This window comes from Bidens hawaiensis, unplaced genomic scaffold (genome assembly GCF_021521415.1).
Source record: "Bidens hawaiensis isolate Kalapana, Puna unplaced genomic scaffold, B.hawaiensis_p1.1 tig00019572_1, whole genome shotgun sequence".
Taxonomy (NCBI): domain Eukaryota; kingdom Viridiplantae; phylum Streptophyta; class Magnoliopsida; order Asterales; family Asteraceae; genus Bidens; species Bidens hawaiensis.
In genome coordinates this window covers 293,225-311,162 of record NW_027492974.1, presented here as the reverse complement: position 1 = coordinate 311,162, position 17,938 = coordinate 293,225, and the positions used below count along the sequence as shown (strand labels likewise).

The 17,938-nt window shown below is 37.8% G+C and overlaps 1 pseudogene; it reads right to left on the bottom strand.

Moving 5' to 3' along the window:
* Positions 1-2,346, bottom strand: part of LOC143558650 (receptor-like protein EIX2) — a 32,129-nt pseudogene extending 29,783 nt beyond the window's left edge.
* Between the last annotated feature and the right edge of the window lie 15,592 nt (positions 2,347-17,938).

The following is a 17,938-nucleotide window of genomic DNA, read 5'->3' as shown; positions in this document are numbered from 1 at the left end:
ATCACAGAACTGATGTTGGTAAGTACCCAGAGAGATCATTGTGAGCAAGATCCAAAATTTGAAGAGAACTGAGATGACATATTTCTTCGGGGATTTTGCCTTCCAAATTGTTAGAACGAAGACTTAGAACTCTCAGACGTGTATTATTTCTCCCTATTGATGATGGTATTTTTCCCATCAATTTATTTTCTGCAAGCTTGCTGACTACCAGGCTGGTGGAATTTAATAACCATGGAGGTAGCTTGCCGGATAGCGTGTTATCATCCATTTCCAGTGATTGCAAAGAAGAAATATTTCCTAGAGATGGTGGAATTATACCAGAAAATTGGTTTTTCTCTAGGTTCAGAATGAATAGATGATTCCAATTCATCCAACAATCTGAGATAACACCAGACATGTTATTGTTTGCTAGATTAAGAACTTCTAACGGTCGCAGCTCTTGAATGCCTAAACACAAGAACTGTTCTAAAGATCCTGAGAGAATATTGTTAGAAAGATCTAGGATTTTTGCTGTGCTGAAATTACTAGGTAACCAACCATGTAAATTGTTGTTGCTTAGATCTAGCGTTGCTGTTTGTTGAAGAGCAGTAGCATCTCCTAACGTTCCTTGAATGTTGTTGTGGGAAATGTTCAAGTAACTTAAATTAGGGAATATTGTAGTCCAAAACCAACTGGGGATGGTGTCTGATATGTTTGCGTTGGATGCATCCAACCATGCCAAGTCTAATTGTGACTGAATCCATGAAGGAAACTGAGGGCCTAAACTACAAGAACTTGCTATCAATGCTCTGAGTTTGAAAGGCGGAGTCCATTTTTTAACATTTAGTTTAAACACCAACTTGTTATCCTCAATAAACAATATTGCCAACTCCGTAGATTGGCAAAGTGGGTTTCGGTCAGAATACCTGTTAAAGAATTATGATCAAGACTTAGACCATGTAGTTTACTGAGCCGTCCAATACTTTCAGGAAGACTTCCATTTAACTTGTTGTGACTAAGATCTAGAGTTTCAAGAAGTGACAAACTTCCTAAAGAATCTGGAATGGTCCCATATAGTTGATTGGAAGAAAGATTAATATCGACCAGATTTTCCAATTTCCCTAGATTTTCTGGCAGTTGACCAACTAAATAATTGTCACTAAAATCTAATGCTCCCAGTTTAGGTGACTCACATTCACAAAATCTTTCAAGAAGCTCCGGCACATCACCCGAAAATTTGTTAGATCGAAGATAAAGGATAGTGATGTTGCAAATATTACTTAATGATTTAGGTATCTCCTCGACAATATAATTGCAAGATAAGTCAGCATGTTCAATAGAAGGCAAGTTTAGTAAGTTGCCTACAACCGGTGAAGAAATTTCACACCCACTAACATCAAGCCGTCGAAGATTACTTAGGAGAGACAATCCGTTAAGTAAGGAAGAAGAATTCACAAAGGTGTTAGTTGAAAGAAGAAGAGTCCTTAAAGAAGGCATGCTATGGAATCCACCATGACTTCCAGGATTTACACCACTAATATAGCAAAGAGTCAGATCTAAATATGCTATATTACGTAGGCTAAAAATCCAACCAGGCAGCAGCATATCGCTAAAGGTGTTATACGAAAGGTCTAGGGCAATAAGGGACATAAGACTAACTGGAGTTGGGTGACTAGGTAATCGACTTAACCCGCACCAATAAAAATGAAGTTCCAGCAAAGAGGTGAGGTTGCTGACTACCGGAAACCAATCTGAAGCTTTTGTGAGGTTGCTGCCACCCATATCCAGGTATTGCAGACCTTTAAGATTCTTTAGCCATGCTAGGCTTTTAGAATGAAGAACAGATAGAGAAGATATGCCATAAAAATCAAGGACACGCAGTGTTGATAGATTTCCAAGTTGGTGAGGAATTTCCTCACTGAATCCGGAGCATGAGAGGTTAAGATGTACAAGATTTTGGAAATAACCGATGAATGCTGGAATCGAGCTAGACCCAAAATCGTTGCAGCTCAAGTCGAGGTACCTGAGTTGTAACAGTTTTTATCAGTGATGGACTAATGGTTCCACTTAGCATTTGCTCATCATCACATTGACCTTGAAGGTGGATCTCATGTACGTGACCGGTGATATTGTCGCAGACCACACCTAACCAACTGCAACAGTCTTTTCCTACCCAAGAAGATAGGCGGTTTGCCTCGTCACTGAGGTTACTCTTGAGATCAAGAAGAGCCAACCGCTCCGTGGGTATGCACTGAACAACATCTGAGTTTCGATTACAAAACAGATGCTGAAAAGTGTCGAAACCAAGAGAAAACAAAGGCAAGATGAGGAAAGAGATAAAGCTGGAAGAAGTGTGAGAGCCTTCATAATTGGGATGAAGAATGCAGACTTTCATAAGCATTGAAGAGATATATGTGGTCTTTGTGTTTCTGTAAGCTTTTCTTAAAGGTTCACTTTCTTTTTTATCGTAAACCTCTCAATCATATACAGTATATGTTATGTCCCACACGTCGAAACTTTACATCAACGTGTTTTTGGTTTGTATTTTGTTAGTGTTATTTTTATTGTCTTTTTAATATCTAATTTGGATCACTAACGGGCCATTGAGCACCTCATCATTTTCATTCCTAGAGTACCGGAGACCAACCTTAAACCCTCTATTTCCTTTGTCACAAATAAGACTTGAACCAAACTCACCTCAATGACTTAAGCTAGCTAGCAATCATTTGCGTTTGTTGTGTTATTTTTATGTACTATTATCATTATTATTACTTAATATAATAATAATAATAATATTATTATTATTATTATTATTATTATTTAAAAGCGGTGGTCAGTACCACAATTTTAACTTTTCGATTATTCTTTTTTCTTCTTGATATAAATATGAATAAGTTGTTGGCTTTTTCATAGCATGATACAAACTAATTTAATGTTTAATTTTAGTATCGTAACGAACTTCATAAATATGAATGTCTCTTTTTAGATATATATGCTAACTTCATGATTTAGTTTAGTTCTGGTAGCATGACGAACCTGACCCATACCAACCGTATTCGTGTTGATTAGCGGTCGTAGCGCTCGGATCCTTTTTGACCACTGTACATTGCTAACATCATAAAAAAATGGAATAATCGAGAATCCCGAGTAACAGGTTTTATAGACCGAATAAATGTCGTTTTACATATGAAAAGTAAACTACCATTATAGTCCTTATGGTTTGGTCAGCTTTGCTATATATATCCTTCAAAAAAAGATTCTAGACGATAGTAGGATTGGTGACATCAAATTCACGTGGCGAGGGGAAATGGTTGAAGAAAGCTAGTATTTGTGAAAAGGAGATACCGTGGACAGAGAAGGGTCGGAGGTTATGGTTTTGACGATGGCGGTCAAAACTAGTCGATGTTTAACATCCATCGGCTTCGGTAGATAAAGAACCTCACCTCACCTCACCTCACGCATTTTATGATTCACAACCCAATCGTTGTTCGGAAAACTTATTACAACTACTATTTTCACCTTAAGCGTACACCATTTCCATCATCAGCATTAATTAATTAGATTGAATAGAAGCTTTTTCATTGCTGCTACTTGTTGGGTTTCAACGGTGATTCGGAACGAATACGGTCAAATATTTAAACCCGTTTTAGTCAATAATTTCGTTTAATAATTATCAGTCAATATTAATATATAAACTTATATTAACGAAATATATAAAACGCAGCGGATAAATAAACGATTTAAACGAACCAAAACCGAAACCCAAAATCCGGATCCGATTACAACGTAACACGAGCACGATAAAAGTAATATAATAAACAACCATAATTAAGTTTATCGATATACCTAGGTTATACACAAACCGGGAAGACACCGGGAGCTTAACGAAACGTGCTAGACGAAAGGACACAATCAAAACGACCAACGAGAGGCTTCGGTGACAGCGGCAACCGGTGGCGGCGGCGGCGGAGGTCCAGTGGTCTACAGTGGTGGCTCCGGTAAACAATAGCAGCTCAGCAACAATAACAAGAACACGAGCAGCTATAACAACTGGTTCCGGAAGCTGCAATAACCGGCTGTAGCGAAAATCCGGTGACCGGAAAAACGGGTCACCGGAAAAATGGGCTGTGGTGGTGTTATTGATCTGCGGCTGAGGTGTGGAACAACTACAACAGTGGTGGAAAAAAGATGTAACACCAGTGGAGGCTGCCGGAGTGTTGAAGTGGCCGGAATGGAGGTCGCCGGAAAACCGGTCGCCGGGAAAACGGCGCCGGAATTGCGGCTGGTGGCTAAGGTGGTGGTTTAGGGTTTTATCTCTTGTGTAAGGATTAGGTTAAATCAACATTATATATACATATATATATATATACTATATATAGAATGAGTTTAGGGTTTAATTAGAATTAAACCCATTGAGCTTGAGCCCAATAATCAAACCAAGGCCTAAACCACCATCCTATCCTATATATATATATATATAGAATGAGTTTAGAGTTTAATTAGAATTAAACCCATTGGGCGTGAGCCCAATAATCAAACCAAGGCCTAAACCACCATCCTATCCTTTTAATTCAATGTGTCGGGCCCAGTTAACATTTAAGTGAGTTTATATTTCAGTAACCCCGGTGTAACTCATACCGGGTCACATTCGGGTCGGTCCGCGTTGACTTGACCCGAACCGACCATTAAATCCAACACTACTGTATAGTATACGCCTTTGAGATCTCTCTTCCCCATCCTTTAAACCTGAAATAGAATAAACAATCTAACAATTCTATTAGTTCGTTAACATCATTACCGTCCACAAGCTGAGATTTCCACCTCCAATTCTGATTTAACCTCCTTCATTATTAACTAGGGTGCCACCAAAACTGTCAACTACACTGCTGAACTATTCTCATTGGGTTTCATCTAAGAAGCACCATAGCTAGTTATCACTCAATGGCCCTCAAACCTTACACCACACCTACGACTTGAAAAATTAAGTAAACCTGGGTATCACACTATTATTTGCTAAATGAATCTAGTAGCGATCCTCAATACAAAACCCAAAATCACATAAAGTCAAAACCTTTGTGAAGAAACACGGATCCATTCCCCAGGTATGGGTCCTGGTTTCTATGAGTCCACAGGGTAAAATACGATAACCACTACCAAGGTATAAGTATAACTTCCCAAAGTCCAATGACTAGAACCTGCAAAACAGACACCGTGAGTCTCGTTACAGGAAGGACAAGAGGGGGTTCTTCCTGTAACCACCCTCCGGCGTGAGAATCAATAACCTTCGTAGAGGATAAAGTACTGAAGTAAATAGACTAAGTGTAGTCAGAATGTAGGTGAGTGAATGAATACCTCATACCATTTGACAAGGTATTTATAGCCGAAGGATGTAGGAAGGTGATTGGGCAAGCTGTCCTCTTCTAGAAGATCTTTGATAACTACCTGGATACGTGTCCTCTCATGATAGGTTGAGCTATACATCCCATGTGCATGGGTATAACAACCTGGACACATGTCATCCAGTGATAGGATGGATCGCACCCTGGCCATGTGCACGGTTATAACAACCTGGCCAGGTGTCCTTTGTTCATTGGTTGATATATCACGTATTCCCCAAGTAAGAATCGTGATCCTCCTTCTAGAAAGTAGTTGATTGGTGACAGCTGTCCCGTTGGCATTGTTTTTTAGTTGTTTAGGCGGACAGATGTCTTGTCCTGCGGATGCCTTTTGAGGGTGCCAGGATGCTTCCGCGCGTGTTATGAGGGCGTTCTTCCTCTACCGTGATATGCGGGTGATCCATATGTCCCGCGGGTGGCCTATTAGAGGTTCCTCTGTGACCCGCGGGTGGTACTTAAGGGTATTTGGGTCTTTTTAGTACCCTACCTCTATAAGCCCCCAAGTGTTTCTTCCGTGTGAAGTCTTTATGCGGGTGAAATTCTGGACTTAACGTGTGTTGGGGATTTTTGAATTAGGTAGAAAATATCTTCTGTTGGTATGGATAATCATGAAAAAAAGACAAGTTGACCACTCGCAGGTGCGTGAACAGATGATGGAACGTTTTTGACGACTGTCACAGTACCCGACTGTGCAACTTTTTCTCTTTTTCGAATTTCCCGCGTGACGTGGCAGTCACTGATTGGGTGATGGTTTTCTCTTTCTACTGTTCATATCCCATCGCATTAATTGCGATGTGTATAAATAAGGAGAGACTCCTTCTTTTCGAAGTTTTATCGCTCTTTTCTTTTGATTATCTTCATAGTTTTTCTGAACTTTTCATATATCTTTCTTCTATCTTACTGAATTTTATTATAATGTCGAACGGTCAGACTGAAGTTGATGAAATAGAAGTTTCATGGGATTACTCGGAGTACGAAAAATTACTGGAAACTTATGGTATTCCACCTGAGTGGGGACCGGAGTTCCCTTCCCCTGGTTCCACCGCCAGTTTCCCACCGCCTGGGAAAATGGCAGTGTATGCTGATTATTTTGTTTATGGGAATTTCCGTTTTCCCATAACAAAATTTTTCGAGAGAGTTTTGACTGCTTATGGAATTCATCTATCTCAGCTACACCCACGTGCTGTGTGGGCAGGCATGAGTCGTTTGTGGCCAACGGAGTTCATGGAACCCATTTTTGCGGATTTGAATGAGCGTAAGTTATCTTTTATTGTCTCTTCTCTTCCTTGTATATTTTTATGATTAAGTTTCCATTTTTTCCAGGTCGGAGTTCTATGTTCAATTCTCTTTTTGAGGACATGGGTTGTGTCCGTAATAGCATCCGCAAGGCGGGTGACCAACCTATACTTGAAAAAACTAAGTCTCAATTTCTTTTCCCGAAGAAGGTTCAAGCTGAACCTGTAATTTCGAATGCCACCTTTGAAACAGGTGCGTACGTTCTAAACCCTCCTCCCCTTACTGCCATTACTTCCGACGGAATGATTACCATCTTATCGTCAAGCGATGATGATGGCGATGCGTCTACATTTTCTGCTTCTGAAGAGGAGGGAGATTTTGATGCTTCTGAACTTTCCTCTGTCTCATCTTTATTGGCAGAATTGGAGAAAAAGAGAGCTTTCTTAGTTTCTCAAGCGGGTCACACAGGTATGAAGGCTGCGGATACTGAGTTGGGACCATCGAAGAAAAAACGAAAAATTCACATACATGTGAGGGCTCGAATACATATGCATAGGATTGATTACATTATAAAGTTCGCTTGCATGTGTAAACCCGATTACATCTAAGGACCCGAATGTATTATATGTACTCGAATACAATACCAACATTTAAATAACATTAATGGGACTTGAATACCATGAATGGTTCGAATACATCATGCATTCAAATACATTGAATTTTCATATTAGGTTGTATTCTAATGGACCAGTAAAGAAAGAAAAGAATACTAGAGTAATTGAATACCCTGTATTTGAATACATTAGTGTTTGAGGGTAGAATTATATTCTAAGTAGATTGTATTCTAATATAAGGCCATATCTTATAAAGCCACTAGAATAGACCAGACTTAGCCATTTTGGCTGAAACTCGAATAATATAAATAGGACATATATTGATACATGTAATTAATGTACAATTAGCCGAGCACAGTTAAAGAAAGGGATAACGATTAACGGAGAGCGTAACAGGATCCAGGTGAGTTTCTAGCCCCACTTTCTTGTTATGTTTTCGGGGCTGCCTGCATACTCGATGTGATAGTTAATACGCTTGCCTTAAATGGTAAGTGTATGCCATGTATGATTTATATGATAATTAATATATGTCTTGAATGTGAATGAAAGCTTGTCGGTACGTGAACAGTCTTCAGATATTCCACGTATTGAAAAGGAACAAATGTACATGTAATAGGGATGTGTATGAATGATATATGAATGCTATTGAAAGATTGAAAGTATGTATGAAAGTTTATACGTATAAATATAAAGAAAGGTATGGTACGGTTGCACGGAATAAAGGGACCAAACCCTAATAATATATGTGAGGATAGGGACAAGACCCTAACAATATCTGTGAGGATAGGGACCAGGCCCTAATAATATCTGTGATATTGGGGACCAGACCCTTACAATATATGTGATGTTAGGGTCTAGACCCTTACAATATCTGTGAGGTTATAGGGCGGAAGGCTCTTTAAGTTATATGGATAGTTATGTATTTACTATGAAGGTAAAGAAAGTATGAATAATGAATGTATGAATGTATGAATGTATGTAATAAAGTAATGTGAACAGGTTAAGTATGTATGGTGTGCAAACCTTCGGGTATTTGTACAAGTAAGTGAACTAATTGTATGTTGCTTGATTAACTAGAACTCACTCAGCGTAGCTGGCTTTTAGTATGCACGCAGGTGAGTAGATTGAGGCATTCGCTTGAAGAGGACACATGGCATGGAATTGAAGTCACTGGCATCTCAAGAAAATGTTACGATGTTTTAAAGACTATGTTTTACTTTTAAAAGACTATAAATGTTCGTTAAAGACAAGATTTGGATGTTATGTAAGGTATTATGGTTGAAGTTTTTATATTCCACGAAAGTTTAAATTAACTCTGATATTTAGAACTGTGTTTATGAGTAAATCCAACACCAAAGTAGGGCACCGGTGACGGGGCCTTACAAAAAGTTTTCTTGCAACAACCAAGTGACTTATTTCATGAAGTTTTAATTCATTTTAAAATGATGTTAAATAATTGTCGTCATAATATTCGTTTGTGGAGATTAATTAATGTGTTTTATGAGGGGCTCATAAATAAGGATTTCAATGGGTTGGATTCCATCTCTAATGGAACTTTTGGTACTAATGATCAATAGGTAGACCAGGAGTTTTTAGAAAGTTGAGTTATAACATCAAAGAGGAAAGCTCAACAGGCATCCAATGGTTAAAGCTATAAATGAGGTTAGTTTGAGTGAGAATGATAGGTCGACCAGGGTAGAACAAAAGTTAGCTCAACTGGTAACTGAGGATCAACATAATCAGGTATATGATGTGTGTGGGCATTGTGAGGAATTAGGGCATATATTAGATAAACGCCCTAAAATAGCTGGTGGGTAGAAGAGGTGAATTAGGCTCAAAGGGTAGCATATATTATGGAAACCTGAATTCTAACACTTGTCACCCAGGGCTTAAAAATGATCCCAAATTTAGCTATGGAACCCCGACAATCAACTATCAAGGTAATTGTCAAAGAGGCGATAACCGGTACTATCAAAACCGCCTGCAAACCTATCCTATCAAGGGGATCGTCGAATACATGATAAGACTATTCAGAATCTGCCTACGTAGGTTGGGAAGCTAGCTGGTAATGTGGGAGAATTATAATAATAGGTTACAAAAGAGTGAGATTTAATTTTGGCCGTCCGATAAGATCCAACTTTGAATATTGGCCGTTTCATGAGGATTAAAAACCAACTTGGTGGTTTCATAATAGTAGTTTTTAGACCCATGTAACTACCCACTACACCTATTCACATGAGTAACCACCCACTACTAGACATATTTATATAACATTTGAAGCATTTTTTTACGCATACATCAACCATGGCACAAAAGATGGAACAAAACCAAACATACATAAGTTGCTTTTGTCGTACCTTCATCATTTTATCATAGTATTTGAAAGATGATTATGTTGTATTTTTAGTTGCAATGATAATGTACACATTATATATTTTCTTTTGTTGTTTTGTGGTCTTGCTTATTTTCAGACATGCTGTGAGAGAGTTGAAGTTGTATCATCTGGATCCTACAATCCGTATAAATCACAACATTCTCGTGAGTTCAGCGACGAGGGAGTTTGCATGAAGTTCTTTTATTTGACTTTTAATGTATCTATGTCTTATTGACTTTATGAACTTCCAATAAAGTTATGTGTACACTGGTGGTGGCTTCTCGGCAGCAAGTGGAGGTGATGCTGCCAATTGCGTTAGTGGAGGGAAACAACGATGGTCGTGCCAACAGAGGCAGTGCTAGTGGTGTCGACTGCTGAGTTGTGTTTGTGTTCGAAGATTTACAATAATGGATAGTAGTCTTGTTATTGTTTTAACATTATAAAATCTTTATTTACAGATCCAAATTTTGTTTCAAATACCATTGAATTGTTAAACTCAAATAAAAACTTTGACTTTTGCTTGATTTGACTTTTTTTTATGAGAAAAGCCCCAATTTTTTAAAAGTTTTTAATGGTTATTTTGGTTTAGTTGACAAACCGGATTAAATTTAGCTAGGTAACGGGATCAATTTTTTGTTTGATTAACTAACCAAAAAAGGTTCTTACTTTAAGGGTCAATTTTAACCCATTAATGGTGTCATACCCAAACTTAGGGCCTAGGCATGCGACTAATAGTTGGTACCTGTTTTGTAAATATATCAGAGTTGCGGGTTTGTTTTAGCGGAAGTCTTTTAATATAAAATATTCATTTATAAAATGTCGAATTAAAATATCATTTTAATGTTTACAAAGCATGTTTGAGAACATAAGTTTTCTTCAACGGAAGTCTAGAATAAAATATTATTATATTAAAAACTTGGGTTTAGATACTCGTTTGATAATCTAAATACCTTTCTTTAGAAAACATAATTCTTTATAATATTTTAATAAAAAATATCTGAGCCATCTGATAGAATCTAATGACTATGTCTCCAATCTTCTATCCTATCTTGCTTGTCTGTTCTAACCTTTCTGTTCTCTTGTAAAATGGTTAGAAAATATGTCAGCACACAACTAGTGAATGACGCTGACTATGTTGTAAAATCTTTTCAATACCTTTGTGACTACTCATTAGGCACCCAACTAAATTGGGATCAAATTACCCTAAATACATGTATAATTAATTATATACACAATATCATTTCTCTGAACAGTCTCGTAGACTTCCAGAGGCATGTTAATGATATGCATCCCCTCGGGGAACTCAGAGTCACCATGTATGAATGGATCCAGACACATGTATACTCTTAATCAGAGTGTCCGTTTCTTATTATTGTAACACAAGGTTTTAAGGAATCTTAAATCCTATGCAAACATTCTGACTCTAAAAGTGTTTGTAAAGGTTTAGGGCGTATTCACCATTTTCTGGTTATAATCAGTTTCTGATACTGATTCCTGTTTTTTGTTTTCTACTTATTGATTTGTTACCTCGGACCCTATAGTATGAGAATAACCTTTGTATAAATAACTAGATCAGTAATCTAGATTCATACCTGTAGTCTGATATGTATAGCTTTCACCTTGATAAAATCATTTGTTTATATAAAACATTTGGACTTTTAGTCCATTTCTTTATTTACCAATTATATGTTCGTTTTCTCTTCAAAAAGAAACATCTATACTAAGTTTCTTCTTCAAGAAGAAACAATAATTTCTTAACTATAACCTGTTGTATAAGTAATATATTCTTAATCATAAAGAAATACTATTTTGATTGTACCCTTTGTATGTACATGCTTGCGTTTCTTAATTAAGAAGAAACAATATATTGACTATAACCTTTGCTTAAGAAAAGTTATTTTATACTTAATTGTAATCAAAGTTCGAGCTATACCCCTGACTATGGTCTAAGCCATTTATAATAATAAAATAATAACTTAGACAGAATCCCTACTTCACACGGGTATTCGGAGTTAGATATTAAAAACTTATCGAGCAGCACTTCTACTCTATATTGCGTATCGGGGCTTAAACTGTTAGAACCTCGGATCTTGGCACGTACTACGAGATTGGCACGCAAAACGATGTGCACCGGTCGTTGAGATTTGTCGGCACGTACTTCGAGAAACGTCAGGTATTGTCACGGATTACGAGGTTGGAAAGTGTCGGGTCAGTGGCATGCAAAACGAGGTAGAGAGAGAAAATATTCTAGAGAGAGTGGAAGGTGTGAGGGAGAAATGATCCGTGCCCTCCCTTTTTATAGCTGATTTCACACTCTATCGAGATATGCGTTGGAGTTTTATTGCTGGCCATCACGTATCGCGACGCCGCAATCGTGCATGAATGCCACGTGTTGACACGTGGCCTGCCACGTGTTGACACGTGGTGGACACGCGTCCTCTGTTGTCGGACCACGTCATCACGGTACGCGATGACGTAGTGGCTTGGAGGATCGCGTATCGCGACACCACCCAAACTTAGGCTTCTGTGAGGCTCCATCGCATTGCGCGATGGTTCCTTGGTCATACGCGATGGGTTAAACCATGATTTTTCACTTTTAGTCTTTTGTCTTTAGTAACTTGTCACGTCTGGGTCTAACTCTCGTTGTCCAAAAATACTGAGGCGGCTCTCAAGCGGCTCGTGACGATGCGAGCGTGCGAAGTGCAAAGTGCCACATTGCGCCCAACGCCATTCGCCGTCGCCGTCTCCTTCGCCATCGCCATCAAAGCCCCACATTACACCCAACGCCCTTCGCCGTCGCCTTCTCCATGGCCATCGGCATCGTCTTCGTCCTCCCCGAGCCCGTTCCCGGGCGCGTGCGCGTCGGGTGCTCCGCACCCTCCACTAGGACCACTAGGTGCATGCTTGTCATAATAGAATATTACTATGGAAATTCTACTCCTTATAATGAGCTTATATTTCTTTACAGCTTTCCATGTTGGATGGATTCCATTTTACTTATTTATACCCAAGTGGAATGCTTTCGTTTTTTTACATCCTTCCATGTGGGATGGAGTTTTCCTTTTCTAATTTCCTTCATGTGGGAAGACTTATCTTAGCAAATCTTTTTATTTTCTTGTTTTATTTTCTTTTCTTATTTTTATTGTTATTTATCTTGAAAATATTTTTGGTCCTTTAAATTGTAAATTTAAACCGAAATTTTGAGGATGTTACAAATGGGTCAATATTTTGTTTCACTAACACGTAAATAAAGTTTTTTCTAATGAGTCAAGTTTACTAGTAACGAGTCAACTTTTTGTTTCATCAACGAGTAAAAGAATGGTTTTTATTTTTGGGTTAAATTAAACTGGTAATGGGTCAACTTTTATATTAAATAATGGATAAAAAAGGGTTTTAACTAACTAGTTATATTTAACCAAGTAATGGTCAACTTTTATGTTCATTAATGGGTAAAAAAAGTTTTTGTTATCGGGTCAAATTTAATTGGCTAGTGGGTCAACTTTTTGTTTCAATAATGGGTAAAAAAAGGTTTTTCTTGTCGGGTCAATTCTAACCGTCCATGAGGGTCAAATTAATATTTATTATCTGGTAAAAATTGTTTTTATAATCAGCTCAAATTTACCAGCTATATTCTTTCTTTATCCTTATCCTTGCCATTTATACAGCATCAAATTTTTGAGTATTTAAGGAAAAATAATGCTTAATCGATCATGCAATAGCCAAAAAAATAACATGTAGAAAGAACACTTACTAATTGGTAAGTTTATATAATGTGCATACATCCATTGAAATTCAGATTGCTTGTATATGTGTTCATAGGCAATGAAAATTTGGGACAACAGTTGCATGGAGATGTTGGACCTATCAGCCCTTTAGCATGAGACACTCGAATGAGGATGGCAACCACGAATGTAAAAAGGTATGCTTGTAATTTTTCATTTTCATTTCTCTTTCAATGGCAATTGTTGAACCCTTTTGATTTTTTATCTGAAATCATTTGTAAGTCTCCTGACTTTATTTTTGAATGATTAGATCTCTTATGTTACTTTAAAAAAAATAGGTTTTGACCATGAAGAATAATATCAAGGGACTTGTATTCAAGCTCAAAGAAAGTCCATATGGTTTTTCAATGATTGCCCTATCAAGAATTGTTTAATAATATAAGCTTTAGCAACAAAGTGTGATAATTTGGTATTTTCATATGGTTTGATTGCATTTGCTTGGCATATTTGCCTGAAGGATTGGAACCAAAAATTATCCACCGTAATGTTAATCAAGGGATATTCTCCTAGATAGAAATGGAAGTCACGCATCTTTATTATGGAGTTGCTAAGTTATTAAGAGCTGGAAAAAGCCATGTCACCACACGAGTAATGGGCATGAACGAGTTAGCATCTTCAAAACCAAAAGAGTATATTGTAAGAAGAGTGTGATATTTATAATTGAAAATATTTGGTTACCTTTTCTATTGTATGTAAACAAAAAACCAAAATATTAGGACCAAAAGAGTATATCGTAAGAAGAGTGAGATATTTATAATTGAAATTAATTGGTTACCTTTTCTTTTGTATGTAAACAAAACACCAAAATATTGAACATGATATGCTGATATGGAGTTGATATGAAAATTTTTTGCGGGTACGAGCCGGGTATGGGATTTGGTGATGCCCGACCCCATTACTCGAAAACACATACCCGTTTACCCGAATTATAAAACCAAAAATTTTTAGTTATCAATTTCAATTTTTCTTAATCTTTGTCTAATAACACGTTATTTTTGTAGGTTCGCTGTACGGGAAAAAATTATTATTCATTACAGATTTGTATTTAAAAAATGTTATTTATGTTTTATACGTTACCAAGTTTCTACATAAAGTTATAAAAATGTTAGTAATATTATTTATTTACGAAAAAGTTTATATCTATGTAATGTATTATATATTATTTTGTAATGTTATATATAACTTAAAAATATGTAAGATAATTTTAATGGTAAAAATATATAATTAGAAATTCTAACGAAAAGTATTTTTAACAATGTAACGGGTATCTACCCGATACCCGATGGGTAATTGGTCGGATATGGGATTGAAATTTATAACCGGGTACGGGTATTGGATTAGAAACACCCGGCCTGAACCCAACCCACTGCCATCCCTATTTTCGAGCAAGTGCTAGTGTTTTACCCGTTAGTGTCTATGATCATTATGATTCTGGTCCCTTCAAGAGGTTGACACCACCTTGATGTTAACTGATTTCACACACCGACTCCCGTGTGGTAAGTCAATTGATGTAGCTGTGAAGGTGTCAGATTTCTATTACCCGAAGGATTTATTGGTTCTTGATTATGCACCATTAGAGACAGAAGAACAACCTATGATAATTTTGGGAAGACTGTTCTTGTCAACATCTAACTCTCAAATCAATTGCCGAGATGGTACTATTGGCATGATCTTAGGACATCTAAGTTGAATTATAACTAGAATTCAGACCCGCCGCAACCATCTTGTGTCGATGGCTCAGATCTCCACTATGACTATATGGCTGCAACATAGGTTGTCACGCTAAATAGAATATGATCATCATAGCCTAGACCAAAGATTTAAGCAACAAACCGAGAACACAAACCACCAGCCACCAACACAGAAGACTGAAAACTAATGAATATTTGAGCCGCAAACTAACATAATCCGCCAGCCACTGTCATCGTCACAGGCGCTTGTATATTAAACGTAATGCATAACCATAGTTGGTCAAGTTACAAACTACATAAGCACACAACAAAGAGACAGTGAGTTTGTAGACGAAATCGTATAACCCGTGGCTCAGCTCTCCACTATGGCTGCAACATTGGTTGCCACGCCAAATAGCAGAGCGCCATCATAGCCCGGACCGAATATTTAAATAGCAACAAATCGAGAACATAAACCACGAGTGACCGCCACTGTCAAAGGTAGCCATAATATTAAACAGTTTGGTACAACGATAGATGGTGAATTTGAAATCCAGGAAAATGTAATATTTGTGTGCACACTTGGAATGCCAAAGGGATCTCGTTATCATTATCAAACAACACACATGCTTTCAAGATTCCCCATTTCAACCCAGTTTCTTTTTTATCTTGATCCATGATTCAATCATCCAGCAATGAAAGAAAGAATCTTAAAAGACCAGGTCCCCCCTTTTAAGTTTTCAACCCGGGTTAGGGAGCGCCTCCCACACCCACGGCCACGGCCACGTCCACGTCCACGACCAGAGTAAGAGGCCACCGAACCACCTAGGGTTTCGAAACAAAACCCGGCAACAGTGGCTCAACCACCTCCATTACCTTCTCCCGCCGCAGCACCACGAAGCATGCCAAACAACACCGCACTTCCGATCACCGGACACCCCCGTCAGCACAACACCGGCGATGCATGAAACGGAAATGGTACACCGTAGCCAGTGAGAGGAACAACCGGTATGGTGGAAGAGGTAGCGGTAAATGGAGGTTCAGATGAAGCCAGCCTCATCATTATAACCCATATCACAATCAAAGTGAAACACATTGAACAAAGAAGGCATCGTACAACAGATCTGCCGCAACCATGGAAACGGCCGGTGATCGACAGCCCCAGTCTCCGACGATGCCGTCGCCAAGGGTTCCGAAATGAAACCCGACAACAGTTTTAATCGGAGCTAGAGGCATGGCACCGGTAGCGGTAGATATGAAGGATGAAAGAGAGAGAAACGCACGCTTGTGGCACCGGTGGTGGTAGTGGATCTGAAAGAAGAGGAAGGTGTATGAATGAATTGACACAACACACGTGTATCCCAACCAAGGTAATGGAAGTTGTACAACAAACCAAGCCAAATTTACAATAAAGTGAAGCCATATGAAATGAAGAGTGAATATGAGTGTGAAGAGAAAGTTGCAAAATATAATATATATCTTTTCAAATTCATATACTTATTTTGTTAAACCTGAAAGTTCTAGGTCAACTATTACTAACTGGTGTTCATCTCATGACTGGGAGGGTAACACCAAAGAGAAAACTATTGTGTTTAATAGGTCTGAGCATGGAGGAAAGACAGAAGAATTAAATGCATTAGAGTAAGGTGGTTAGACAAAGAAGACAATAGTTGTGTCTAGGGAGAAAAAGACAATAAAAAAGAGCGAGCCAAAAAGGAAGAACTTTAAGAAACCGCCTAAAATTAACAAGGATCAAAGAAGGTTAGCTACGTGTGGGCAAATATAGATTATAGTAACAGATCTGCCAACTTCTTAGAAGAGTGCAGCTAGAAAGGCTGAGGAAGATAAGCTCTCCTTTCGACCACTATAAACAGCACATCATGTACGGTTCGTCTAAAGACAGCAACAAAAACTTTACGCTAACTAGGAGGCAAGGCAGATTTTATTTCATGTTTTTATTTTGATTTTTATGTTTAGTTTTGAGAATTATTAATTATGTGTTCAAGCTTTCCATTGTAGCACAATACAATTGTGGGGATACCAAGTTAAAAATCTAGGTGTTCATGGCTCTCAGTAAAAAAATTAAAACAAACCATGTTCCATCTGGCTAGAATGTTTCAGCATATTGTGCTATGGTTAATTCATGTACGTGTAAATTATGTTATAATTGAACATTCTGGGTGTAGTTCCCTATAGAACACTTACGAGACCTTACTCGTCCAGGCTACTGGGGTTTAAAGGGATTGTTATATACGCTAAATGCAACCGTGATTCTTACAAAAGTAAGTTAGGTTTCTATTAACACATTTCAATCATTTAACAAATCAACTATGAAACTAAATAATTTGATTTAGTAAATGATATCCAATGTTTAAATAAAGCAAATTGCGAAATTCATAAAATGCATAAGGTATAACCAATGTGAGAAGCTTGCTTCTACCCGGTTTTAAGATTTGCAGGTTCTATTCAAATCTTTAAAAAAACGAATCACAACAAACCAAAGATGGGATCACACCGCTTAATATCCTGTTCTCTCGTTTTCATGCATGTTTCCAAAACCGAGCTTCTCTTGAAACTTCAAGAACTCGTTAAAGAACTCACCGAAATGAATCTCCTTGCTGAGATGCGTCTCGTTCAACTCACCGAATCAGTGGAAAATATGAAAATGGAACTCCAAGACATCAATGAACAACTCCAGTTTCAAGTTCTCGGTTTCACGTACTTTCCACCACCAGGACCATTCAGAGGAGGAGAGCTTTTTGGAGAAATATAGGAAACTTAATTTTCTGCTTTTATGTGTAAACAAGTGCATTAAGCACAATTTATTAGGACTTCGGGCGTAACCCGAATATTTTCTTATTTCTAGGAAAACCGGGCTTATCCCGTA